Genomic DNA, 11,675 nt, shown 5'->3' with positions numbered 1-11,675 from the left:
GATTTGCTTAATGTGGATGTTAGCTTTTGAGTCTTGGTTAGGCATGATATTATTTATATAACTCAGAGGTTAGATATAGACTAAGAGACTGTAATCTATTACAGATTGTGGGGAAGGAACTCCTAATATATGGGAAATAGAATATATAGTTACAGAAGAGACACAGGGCAGGAAAGGACTGGAAAAGGAGAATTAACAGAGAGGGGGATGAAAGATGGAGGATAGAAAGAAGGTATGGGGAAGGTCAGGCAACACTGGAGATAGCTGAGGGCTCATATGGAAACCTGCTACAGTAGAAACTTCTTAATATATATATAATATTTATATAATTATAAATCTAAGTGGAATTGTCAAATAACAGGGGAGAAACAAATAACCAGTCGAACATCTTCTTTTCACCAAGTGAAACCTTCAGTGCTAGAACGGGGTTACAGATAATTGAAATTTTAGCCAAGGGAGCCTCCTAGAAACCCAAATAATGTGTGCAGAGTAAGATATATGGAAACACTCAGGTCTAAATGGGATGTCTTCATCAAATCCCTCTTCGCAGGGCACAGGTAACTACAAGGATGAGGAATGAAAAGGAATATAAGAGCCACTGAGGATGAAAGACTCCAAGGGAGCGTTGCCTTGCAGAGACAATAGCACTGATGCACGTATGAGCTTATAAAGAGAGTGGCAGCACATGTGGAGTCTGCATGGGCACTACCAGATGGGGTCACAGCACCGAGAGGAGAAACGGACACAGGGTCCCATCCCTAAACCAGAAGCTACCTCCAATTAGTAACTGCTCACTAAGAAAAAATAGTTTGATTCCAGGGAGCCTCAATGGGTATTCAAATCGCTCTTGAGGACAGACCTCCTGCCCAGCAACAAAGGGCCAACAGAAAACAAACTCAAGGATATGTTTGGAAATGTTGTGTCTTATATTGCTTTGTTTGAACAACTTCTCCTCCTCCATCTCCTCCTCCTCCTTCTCTTCCTACTTCTCCTTCTTCTCCTCCTATTTCTTCTCCCCTCCTGCTCTTCCCTTTCTTTCTTTCTTTCTTTCTTTCTTTCTTTCTTTCTTTCTTTCTTTCTTTCTTTCTTTCTTTCTTTCTTTCTTTCTTTCTTTCTTTCCTTTCTACTCTGCTTGTATTTTGCTTACCAATTACAGTTTCTGATTTTTTAAAAATCAGTTTTATGTATATGTATGTTTATCACAGCATATGTATGTGTTTCTTTTTGCACTGTTTCTTTTCTTTCTTTTTTTTTTCTGTGTGTCTGCTTCCTTTATTTATGCTGGTTTGTTTTTTGTTTACTGACCTGTTTGTTTTCTATAGAAAAAAAGAAAGAAGACAATGAGCTGGATAGATTGTGAAGTAGAGAGGATCAGGGAAGAGATGAGGGAGGAGGAAACATGATCAGAATACACAGAAGAATAAAAATTATCTTAAATAAAAAAGAAAACTGATAAATAATCATAAATTGCTCTAAATATGAATAAAATGAGTATGAAGAAAAGCAGTAGTAATTGTCAACAATAAGTATTTAGAAAAGTCAGAAGAAGAAGAAATGGTATATGAGGGACTCTTCTTTGTCCCCAAACCTATTTCCTCTCCTTTATATTAATAAAATGTATATATAGGATCAGCAAATTATTGAGAAATATGTTCCAAAGTTTTATTTCCAAGTAACAAGTTTGAATTGTGCCTCAATATTCTCAAGCAGTAAACTTCAGAGACAGAGGTTGTGTAGGTTCTATCATGTGATGTGAAGACATTCTCTGAAAGTAGATACTAATATGTTTCATTGGAAATGAAACATATTAGGATGATTTGTGATTTCTTCTAAGATGTACATAGTGATATAATTTGCCTTCTAAATACTGCTGCTCTTAAATGTAGAAAATGTATTCATTACAGTTTCTGTAATTAGTAAGAATACTGTGATAAATTCAATAATCCTATTTATGGGAATAAAAACAAAGCATGATTTGAAAACAAAATGAATCTATGATATCAAGTTTTTAATTTAGTTTTATTTTATTAATTATACTTTATTCACTTTGTATCCCAGCTCTAGCTCCCTCCCGTCCACTCCCAATCCCACCCTCCTAGGATGATCATACTAAAATCTGTATACCTAAAAAAGCTAAAGAAGAAAGATAACCCTGGATAAGATGCTCAATCTTCATTCAGAAAGGCAAACCGGACAGACATCGGAAGAGGGAGAAAACAGAAAACAAGTCAGGAGCCTACCACAGATGGTCTCTGAAAGACTCTACACCCAAAACATATGCTGAGACTCATAGCCAAACTTTGGGCAGAGTGTAGGGTATTTGATGAAAGAAGGGGCAAATAGAAAGAACTAGAGGGGACAGGAGCTCCACAAAGAGAGCAACAGAACCAAAAATTCTGGGCACAGCAGTCTTTTGTTAGACTGATATCCAAATAAGGACCATGTCCATGGAGATAACCTAGAACCCCTGCACAGATGTAGCCCATAGCAGCTCAGTGTTCAAGAGGGTTCCATAGTAACAGGAACAGGGACTGTCTCTGACATTAACTCAGGGGCTGGCTCTTTGATCACCTCCACCTGAGTGGGGGGTAGCCTTACCAGTCCACAGAGGAAGACAATGAAACCAGTCCTGATGAGATCTGATAGACTAGCATCAGATGGAAGAGGAGGAGGACCTCCCTTATCTTTGGACTGGGGTAGGGTCATAGGAGAAGAAGGGGATATCAAGTTTTAATGAAAGTCTCTTTCTTTGAGTATCCTAAAAAGAAGCATAAGAAAAGGGGCAGAAAAATAGTAACATGTTTGAATTCTCTGAAGAAAAGTCCTTATTTAAGCTTCAACATGTATATATCTAGTAAATTGTGTACCCCTGGATGTTTGAGTTTATACATGGCATGGCATACTATCATGTTATAGAATTTTAACTTGGTTTTTAAATTTCAAGATTATTAAAAACTGGATTTCGTAATTTGAGAAGCAGGTTGTGAAAGCAAACAAAAATTTAACAAATATTGTATTTTAAAAAATTGAAATTTAACAGGTTCAAGAAATCAAAGTTTCCTGGATATTTGTAAACCCAAGGCTAAGAACAACCTTATCTTCAGAAACACTGGGCAATGCTACGGGACAATGATTTTAATGGATGTTGTAGTGAAACCCACAGTATCAGAATGATAAACTTCTATTATCTTCCATAATTCTTTCATTTTCCTTCTCCTAGGAATTTCAACTGAGCTAGAAATTTAAATTCAGCTTCTAAGTATATGCTCAAACAATCCATCTAGTTCAAGGACTGCAATGCTGTAAGGCTTTAAAAGAAAAAAATTAGCATAATAGGTGACAAATTCAAAGTTAATCTTTAAGAGTAATAGCACTATAACTCAGCTTCACAGTGTGAAAAAATTTCATGTATCAAAAAAGTAAAATTACACAAAACCATAGAAAGCTATTTCTTTATTTTTTTAGATTCTTACTGATACTTTTTGATTTAACAAAAATAGCTATGATAAAAATAAACAAAATTTAGGAAAATATATAAATAATATTTAATTGTACTATTACTAGAGAATTATTAGAGAATTTACTGTTTTGTAGAAAAAACAAAAGTTCTAGCCCTAAATATTTATTCACTTGATATTTTGTGGGGTCTTTGTTACACTTTTAGCCCTTCTTACCCTTTCAATCCCTGATGATGGTGACAATAACCATGACATACAAAAAAAAAGTTTTAAAATTGAAAAAAAATGGCTACCAAACATAATCAAAGTTAACATCTTTTCCTGACAGCATTTTTAATTCCATTTAAAGAAATAAATCATATAACACACTAGTGGTGTGAAGGTACTGCCAGGTAAAACTTGAATATTTATGTAATTGTGTAATTTGCAGGTTTATGGAGTCAATAGCCTTTTGCTGTTTCTAAGTGTGCAGTTATTATCTGCTTCAGAAACTTGCTATTGCTATTTTTAAAAATAAATATATGCTCTCTCCAGAGATCACACTTCAAATGCCCTGGCCTGTCAGTTAAAGGAAGTCCCCAACTCAAATCAGCCACTTGTCTAGCTTCCATTGTAGACATGCTTGTGAATGTAAACACATAAGAAATCCTTAACCAAATTTATTGTGATAACCTGCCCATAAAAACCTGGTCCCTGATAACATCTTAAAACACCATACAAGGCTTATTGAAGCTATTAATTGCATGTGAGTGTTATCTAAAAGCACCATTCTAAAATTATTGATTGCTTCCATTGGTTTGTGTTTGTTTCACTGATATGTTGTGCTTTTTAAATCCTAGAAGTGGAAGGCAGCAGAGGGCATTTGGCTATTTGGCACCCTACTTATAAACCAACATGTGGTCCCTCATCCTGATCTTAAGTGAAGAGTGAGTGAAAAGTTTATTTCATCGTCTACAGTAAGAACCACTTTTTTCTTAATAAGATAGACATGGGGGGGGAATTTGAGTGTAAGATAAATGTAAAGGATTTTATTTTGTTAAGCTTTTTGATTGTTTATATTCCAGGTCATTCCCAAATGAAATAAAACCTGGTTCTTCAATTATATTAATCACAGAAAATTTAACTAATTAAAGCAAATAAATGCTCCCCACCTCAGATCCCACCATAAAATTAGATACTACCTGGGAGGCAGAGACAGTTGGATCTTTGTGAGTTTGAGGCCAGCCTGGTCTACAAAGTGAGTCCAGGACAACCAGGGCTCTGTTACACAGAGAACCCTTCCTCAAAAAAGCAAAAACAACAAAGGGAAAGAGAGAGAGAGAGAGAGAAAGAAAGAAAGAAAGAAAGAAAGAAAGAAAGAAAGAAAAAGAAGTTAGATATTACTTAAGGATTTAAGTATTTGTAGAGTGCTTGTGGCTAAATAAAGTCAAGCTCAAACTTTACTCTCCTGGGGACCCTCAATATTTAGATCCATATAGAATAAAGAGTGTTTGAGTGAGCATAGTCCATGGTAGAAACAGGTGGTTTTCTAAAATAAATCTCTGCAACTCTTCCCTTTCTCAGTACCAAAAATTGAACCTAAGATTTTATGTAGTCTAGGCAAGCAAGTTAACACTAAATATATTCCTAGATCTCTATATTTTAGTATTTTATTTTGAAAGAGTTAATAAACTCGGGCTGGCCTTTAGCATACTCTAGAGCCCAGATTGGCTTTCACTTTATATATTCCTGCCTTACTCTCCTGAGGAACTGAGATTACGGTCAGCACCAGGCTCCAAATCTAATTCTTGCCTTCCACCGGATACCTTAGATTTGATACTTAGCTTAGCCTTGGCTTCCCAGACTCTTATGATATAATGACTTCTGTTTTCCTCGTACAGAATCTTTTTAAGTTAAACTATCCAACTTCAGGCCAAGTTAGAACTACAAGGTATTCACTGCTGTAGAGAGAAGGAAAGATTAGACAATATCCACTTCCAAAACTACAAGTGCAGGAGAGGAAGAAAGAAGCAAGCTCCATTGGGTCAAAAAGAATTCAAACGCTGTCTATAATTATACTATATTTTCCTTGAAGATCTTTTATTCATTAATTCATTCTCCATTTTAAGACTACTTTGAAAAAAGACACACACAGGAAAAAGAAAGAAAACAAAATTAGGAATGCTAGTGGCTAAGTGAATCTTTATTTTTTACCTATATCTAATAGTTTGAATTGTTCATTATTCCCTTGGCTGTTATACATGTATCTCATCCTTTAGATTTGGGCTTAGTCTTGGGAATTATTTTGTGCAATGAGTTGTGAGATGATGTGAGCTAAGGTGTGTTCGAGGTTGCAAGGAGGTAGATCACCAGGTAAAAGCACTAGCCAGCAAGATTTTAATCTCCATATCACTGTGCTTGACATTTTTCTTGAGAAAGAAAGGAAGGAAGGAAGAAAGAAAGAAAGATTAGATATTACTTGTTGGATCCCTTTCCCCTAACTGGGTGGCCTTGTTTAGCCTCAAGGAAAGAATATGCTCCTAATCTTATTTGATATGCAGGTTAATATCCATGGGAGGTCTCTTCTTCTCTGAAAAGAAAGGCAGTGGGCATTGGGGGGAAGGGATGAGAGGTGAAAAGGAGGGACTTGGAACAGAGAGGAACGATAAGTTCCAATCAGGATGTAAAGAAAGTAAATAACTTATTTAATGAAAAAAATGAAAGGGGTAAGATTGATTTGGGGCATTACAGGAGAGCGTGCATTGAAAAAACAGATGTTTATCTAGTGATAGAAATTAGTAAAAAAAAAAAAAAATAGAAAGAAAGAAAAAGAAAAGGGATAAAATATAGTTTCTTAGGATTCACTCCCTTTAACTTGGTTCTATCTCCAATAGCTTATCAAATATATGATAAGATAGTGACAGCCCTCATGATTTAACGACTTTCCCAAAGGCTTACCTAGACTGGTGCTTGTTAGCTTACAATGATGCATGTGAGTCTAACAAGGAGAACTATTAATATGTCAATGCCTGTTTTCCATCAAAAAAAATAAATTAATTAAACAAACAAACAAACAAAAAATGGTTCTTTTATGGGATTTGCACCAGGATGGGTATCTGCTTACAGCCCTTCATGTGATTTTGTTGCAGCAAGAATTAAGAACAAGGGGTCTGTACAAGCCTCTTGGGCTACAGCTGTACAAATGCAGAATGGAGGTGACAGGCAATATTGTTCTGTCAGTGCTCATAGTCAGTGGCGATCCCTGAGATGGCAGAGTTCTAGTATGCCATCTGAATTTTGTTGCATTGGTTAACTTCATCACAGGGGCCTTTAGTGGGCATTTCAAATGAAAAGAATAATATTTATAATACTTACCTAGCAGTTTTGGTAACCAAAAATCTTATCTTATTATTTTATATCTTTATTTATCTTCATTGTATGAATGTTTTGCCTTCATGTATGTCTGTTTCCCACATGTGTGCTTGGTTCCTGTGATGGTCAAAAGAGAGCATTAGATCCTCTGGAATAGGAGTTACATATGGCTTGGAGTGATTTTGTGGGTGTTAGGAATCTAACCTAAGTCCTCTGAAAGAACAGCCGGTGATCACAACTGCTGAGCCATCCCACCACCAGCCCCTGATAATCAAGAATCTTTTATTAACAATACTCTCGTATCTTTTTTGTTTGTTTGTTTGTTTTATAGTTCTTGATAGATAATCAGAGCTATACAGAGGTAGATACAAAGACAGATAATAGCTATATCTACAATAGATGCATGCTTTATCAGATGACATTATAAAATAATATCAGAGTTGCCAAATCCAAAGAACAACAAAACTGCAGCATTAATTCTCATATACTTTTGAGAGCTCTATTAAGGGAAGTCACTTAAAAATCCTGTTTTTCCCAGGAGAAATATAGAGGAGGAATTCTCAGAATATCAGACTCTTAAAGTAATAGTTTAAGGATTTGTTGTCCAGAAAAAAGGACCACCAGTGAGATATACAAAAAAACATGCAGCATTTTAGTAAATTTCTGCATTTCACAATTGGCAGGCTCTATAAAGAAAAATAAATTATAATTTTTCACTTTAAATATATTTGATTATAGTCTTCCTCTCCCTAAGTCCTTCCAGATTTTCTCTCCACTCCCTACCCACACAACTTTAAGTTCCTTCTCCACAAAACAAACAAAACCCCAATAAAACAACAAAGTTCTCAAAAACAAATAAAAATAAAGCACCACCTCAAAAGAAAAACAAAACAAACAACAATGAAAATCCCACCAAACTGTAACTAAACAAAAAGACACACACACATAAAAAAAATATGGATTCCATTATATGTTGGTCAACTAGTCCTGAAAGTGAGGCCTTTCCTCAAATATTTGATAAACCCAGTGTCACTCCATTTTTGAAGAAACTTATTTTTCCCTCTTCTAGCAGATATAAATGACAGTTCAGACCTTTACTCTACAGGCTAGATTTGCATGCATTCATTCATTTATTCATTCATTCATTTACATTTTTAAAATATAATAAAATAAAACAAAAACTATCATATCAAAGATAGACAAGACAAACCAAGAGAAGGAAAAGAGGCCAAGAGAAGGCAAAGGAAGCAGAGACCCATTTGTTTGTAAATTCCAGAATCCTATAAAAACACTAAACTGAAAGACATAATATAAGTGCAGAGCATGTGTTACAGATTTCTGCAGGCCCTGTGCATCCTGCTTCAGATGCCATGAGTTCATATAAGGTTTGCTCAGTTGATTTAGGGGGTCCTGTTTCTTGATGTCCTCCTTGCCCTTTGGCTCTTACACTCTTTCTTCTTCTAAGGGGTTCCCTGAGCTCTGAGGGGAGGATTTGAAAACATCCCATTTAGTGTTGAGTATTGCAGGGTCTCTCATCTCTGAATAATGACTGGCTGTGGGTCTCTATATTTGTTACCATCTGGTACAGTAGGAAACTTCTCTGATGGTTACTGAATAAGGCACTGATCTTTGAGTATAGCAGAATATCATTAAGAATCATTTTACCACTACATTTATTTTTCATTTTTTAGACAAGTATTATTTACAAATACCATATGGCTAGGCTTTTCTCTGACTAGGTGATAAGTTAAAATAACCTATTTATACTAATATACATTCTGCTGTGTGGCTGGTTACCTCTGCTCTGGTACCATGCATCTTTCCTTTTCACATCTTGATGGCTAAATCTCCATTGCCTGGTTCTATCCCAGTATCCTCTCTGCCTACCAGATGTGCCACTTCCTACTTCCTGCCTAAGCTATAGGCCATCAGATTTATTTTTGACATATGCTACACCCATACAATACAAAAGATGATCCTTCTATACGTGGGGGTGAAGGCTTTGTGTAGGCACTAGCTTGATGTCTCCAATCAGTTGTGTAGACGTTGTCTTCAGGAATGGGTCCTTGCAACCTGTAGTCTTGGCAACAGACTGGGTTGTTTGGATATTTCAATGGTGTCCCTTTGGACAACAGCTCAAATGATCAATCCCCATCTATATGGAGGTGTACTAGTCGCTTATCTCAGTTGATGTGAATCGACACACCATCACCTGCTTTGACTCAACAGACACTAAACCATCACTACCCTAAGCATATTGCCAAGTATCTGCAGGAAGAGGAGGTGAAAAAAAAAGATCAACTGGACTTCCACCAAGGCTGGAAAGGTTACTTCAAAATGAATGTGGCCAGGTAGAAAATGACAGTGAGCTTGGAGCCTTTGTGTTACAGTACTGCAAGCACCTGACCCTGACTCAGCCATTCAGCTTTATCCAGCAGGACATGCCCAAACTCTGACGGCAGATCCACAAGGAACTGTGTCATTGCAAACTCACAGTGTGAGCCTCATATATCAGACCCTTAGCCCATTAATGGGCAGGGGAACAAGGGAGACCCTTCCCAAGAAACTCCAGTTCCTTTGTCTCCCACCCAGTTCCCTTTGGATTTTCATATTTAAATGTTTGGTTTCTGTGTTTTGTTTTCTTTTTGAGAATGTTAGTTTCTGGCAAGAAGGAAAGGGCCACATGAAAGCCCTTTTCTCCCTCTCTAGAGGAATATTGGCTTGCGGCCTAGGTGCAGCAGCTATTCTTCCTTCCATGTTTAGTGTGCAGGAAAACGGGGTGGTGAGTGGGCAAAGAGACCACTGCCTGCAAGATCTTCAAACTTTTTATTATATAAATATATATATATATAAATGCCACAGTCCTGCTCTGGTCAATAAAGAATACTTTGAAGATAAAACAAAACAAAACAAAACAAACAAAAAGAAACAACTTCTGACTCTGTAGACTTAAGCAGGAAGAATCTCTGCCTGAGTTCAGTGAGTTTTTGAAGTTTTGTCAGACCAGGAGGTTAAATGGGGTTGCTGGGGTATATTCAATGCTATTTGACTGCTAAGAATTTTGTTATTCTGACCAAAATCAAGCCAAAACCAGTAATATTTCTAAGCACCACATTCATTCATTCATATAATCATTCACACCCCTGATGAGTCACCTGTTCTTCCTAGACAATCTACATAGACTTCTATCAATCCTTAGGAACAAATAATCCCCTACGAAAGAATAAATTAAAATTATTTAGCATTCCTCTTGAATAGCTCTCTAACGTGTAGTTTCTTAATTAAAAACTTAAATGTGTTAACTACTTAGTCTTGGATTACATATTATTTATTCAAGTTATTACCTTAGTTTATATAAAACTTACATAGCAATGGGAACAATACAATGGGCTCAGTAGGTAAAGGCACTTTGCCACCAAACCTGATCAACTACTTGATTTCAATTCCCAAATCCTAGAGGTAGGAGGAGAAAAGCACACTCAGGCCTGCATTGTGTACTATGAGACTGAAAAAAAGGATAAAACCTTGGCATCTCTGCCTTCATATTATATGTCTGTTTTCGTGTGCTAACCTTCCATACATCTTTGTTTCTATTTTAACTTTCTGGCTTATTCTCTCTTTGATTTATTCTGTCTTGCAGTTACTTTAAGTTCCAGGAACAATAAGACAAATATGTAAGTTGTGACAAGAGTTGAACATACCCTTTAGCAGCAGCAACTTCCTCTTATGTGACTGATGCTATCAATCACCAGGCTACAAACCATGGCGCATGCTATGTAACCAAGCACTATTGCTCAACGCCAGTTACTATTCAGACTTCTGGGCTCTCACCAGTTTATCCCACATTTAGTACAAATTCCTTTCCTGTGCTCACCACTATTCATCTCTTCAAGTGTTCTTTTCTTGCCGCAGGTGGTAAGACCTGATCCACTGAACTCAAGTGTTGGGTGTCTTAGGAATATGGTGAAAAGGTGATTACAGCTCTTTGTCTGCTTCTCTTTCTGGTATTGATTTTCCAAATCTAAACTGGTGCTTTGAGTATTTGAATAAGAACCTGAGCAAGAATCTTCAGAAAAACTGTCAAAATTGGCTGCTTTTATGTCAAACCCAGACTTCTAACATAAAAGTCTCCCAGGATCATTTATGTTTAATATTTACAACTCAGCTGAATGTTCTAAGATTCAAAAACAGAATGCACATTGATGCACATTCACATTGGCTCTAAACCTTCTTTCTCTCCCAATCAAAGCTGAGGCAGCATTTTTAAAATTTCAATGTCAAGTTCTTTCTCTCTGACAAATTAGAAAACAAGCTATATAAGAACATTTTACTTTCTAGACCTCCAGGAGTTTGACAGCCAGTCATAATGACCACAAGGGAAAAAAATGTATTTACTTGTCTGCTAGGCCCATTAGCTTTAGATCCCTGCCCTTCCTCTGGTAATATCCTTGATCAGAAGTTAAATAAAGGTTTGAAATATAAAGGCCAAGCTAATAAGCTTTTCCTCAGCTCTCTGGCCATTTTTTGTCTATATCCAAATCCATATGAGTAGAGCAAGGCTCCGTAGATCTAAGTCATGGCAGACATCAAGAACATGGCACTACTGCCATGTTCTTGCCATAAGATGCAATGACCAAATATCACTCTTTCCCTGTAGCTGACAAGCCTACCCTGCATTCTCACTGCAGCTTTCTTAAGCAATGCATTTTAAATTACACAAAAGAAAAGAGATCATGTTCATTCTCTTTAGACTTTCCCACTGCTTTCTAAAATGTAAGCCTCTATCTCCCAGGCATTCCAACCCAGCTGTAGACCCTGTATTTGTAACCAATAGCTTCCCTCGAACACTGAGGCTCAGATATTTAG

This window comes from Meriones unguiculatus, chromosome 15, assembly GCF_030254825.1.
Source record: "Meriones unguiculatus strain TT.TT164.6M chromosome 15, Bangor_MerUng_6.1, whole genome shotgun sequence".
Lineage (NCBI taxonomy): Eukaryota > Metazoa > Chordata > Mammalia > Rodentia > Muridae > Meriones > Meriones unguiculatus.
Note: the sequence above shows the minus strand (reverse complement) of the source record.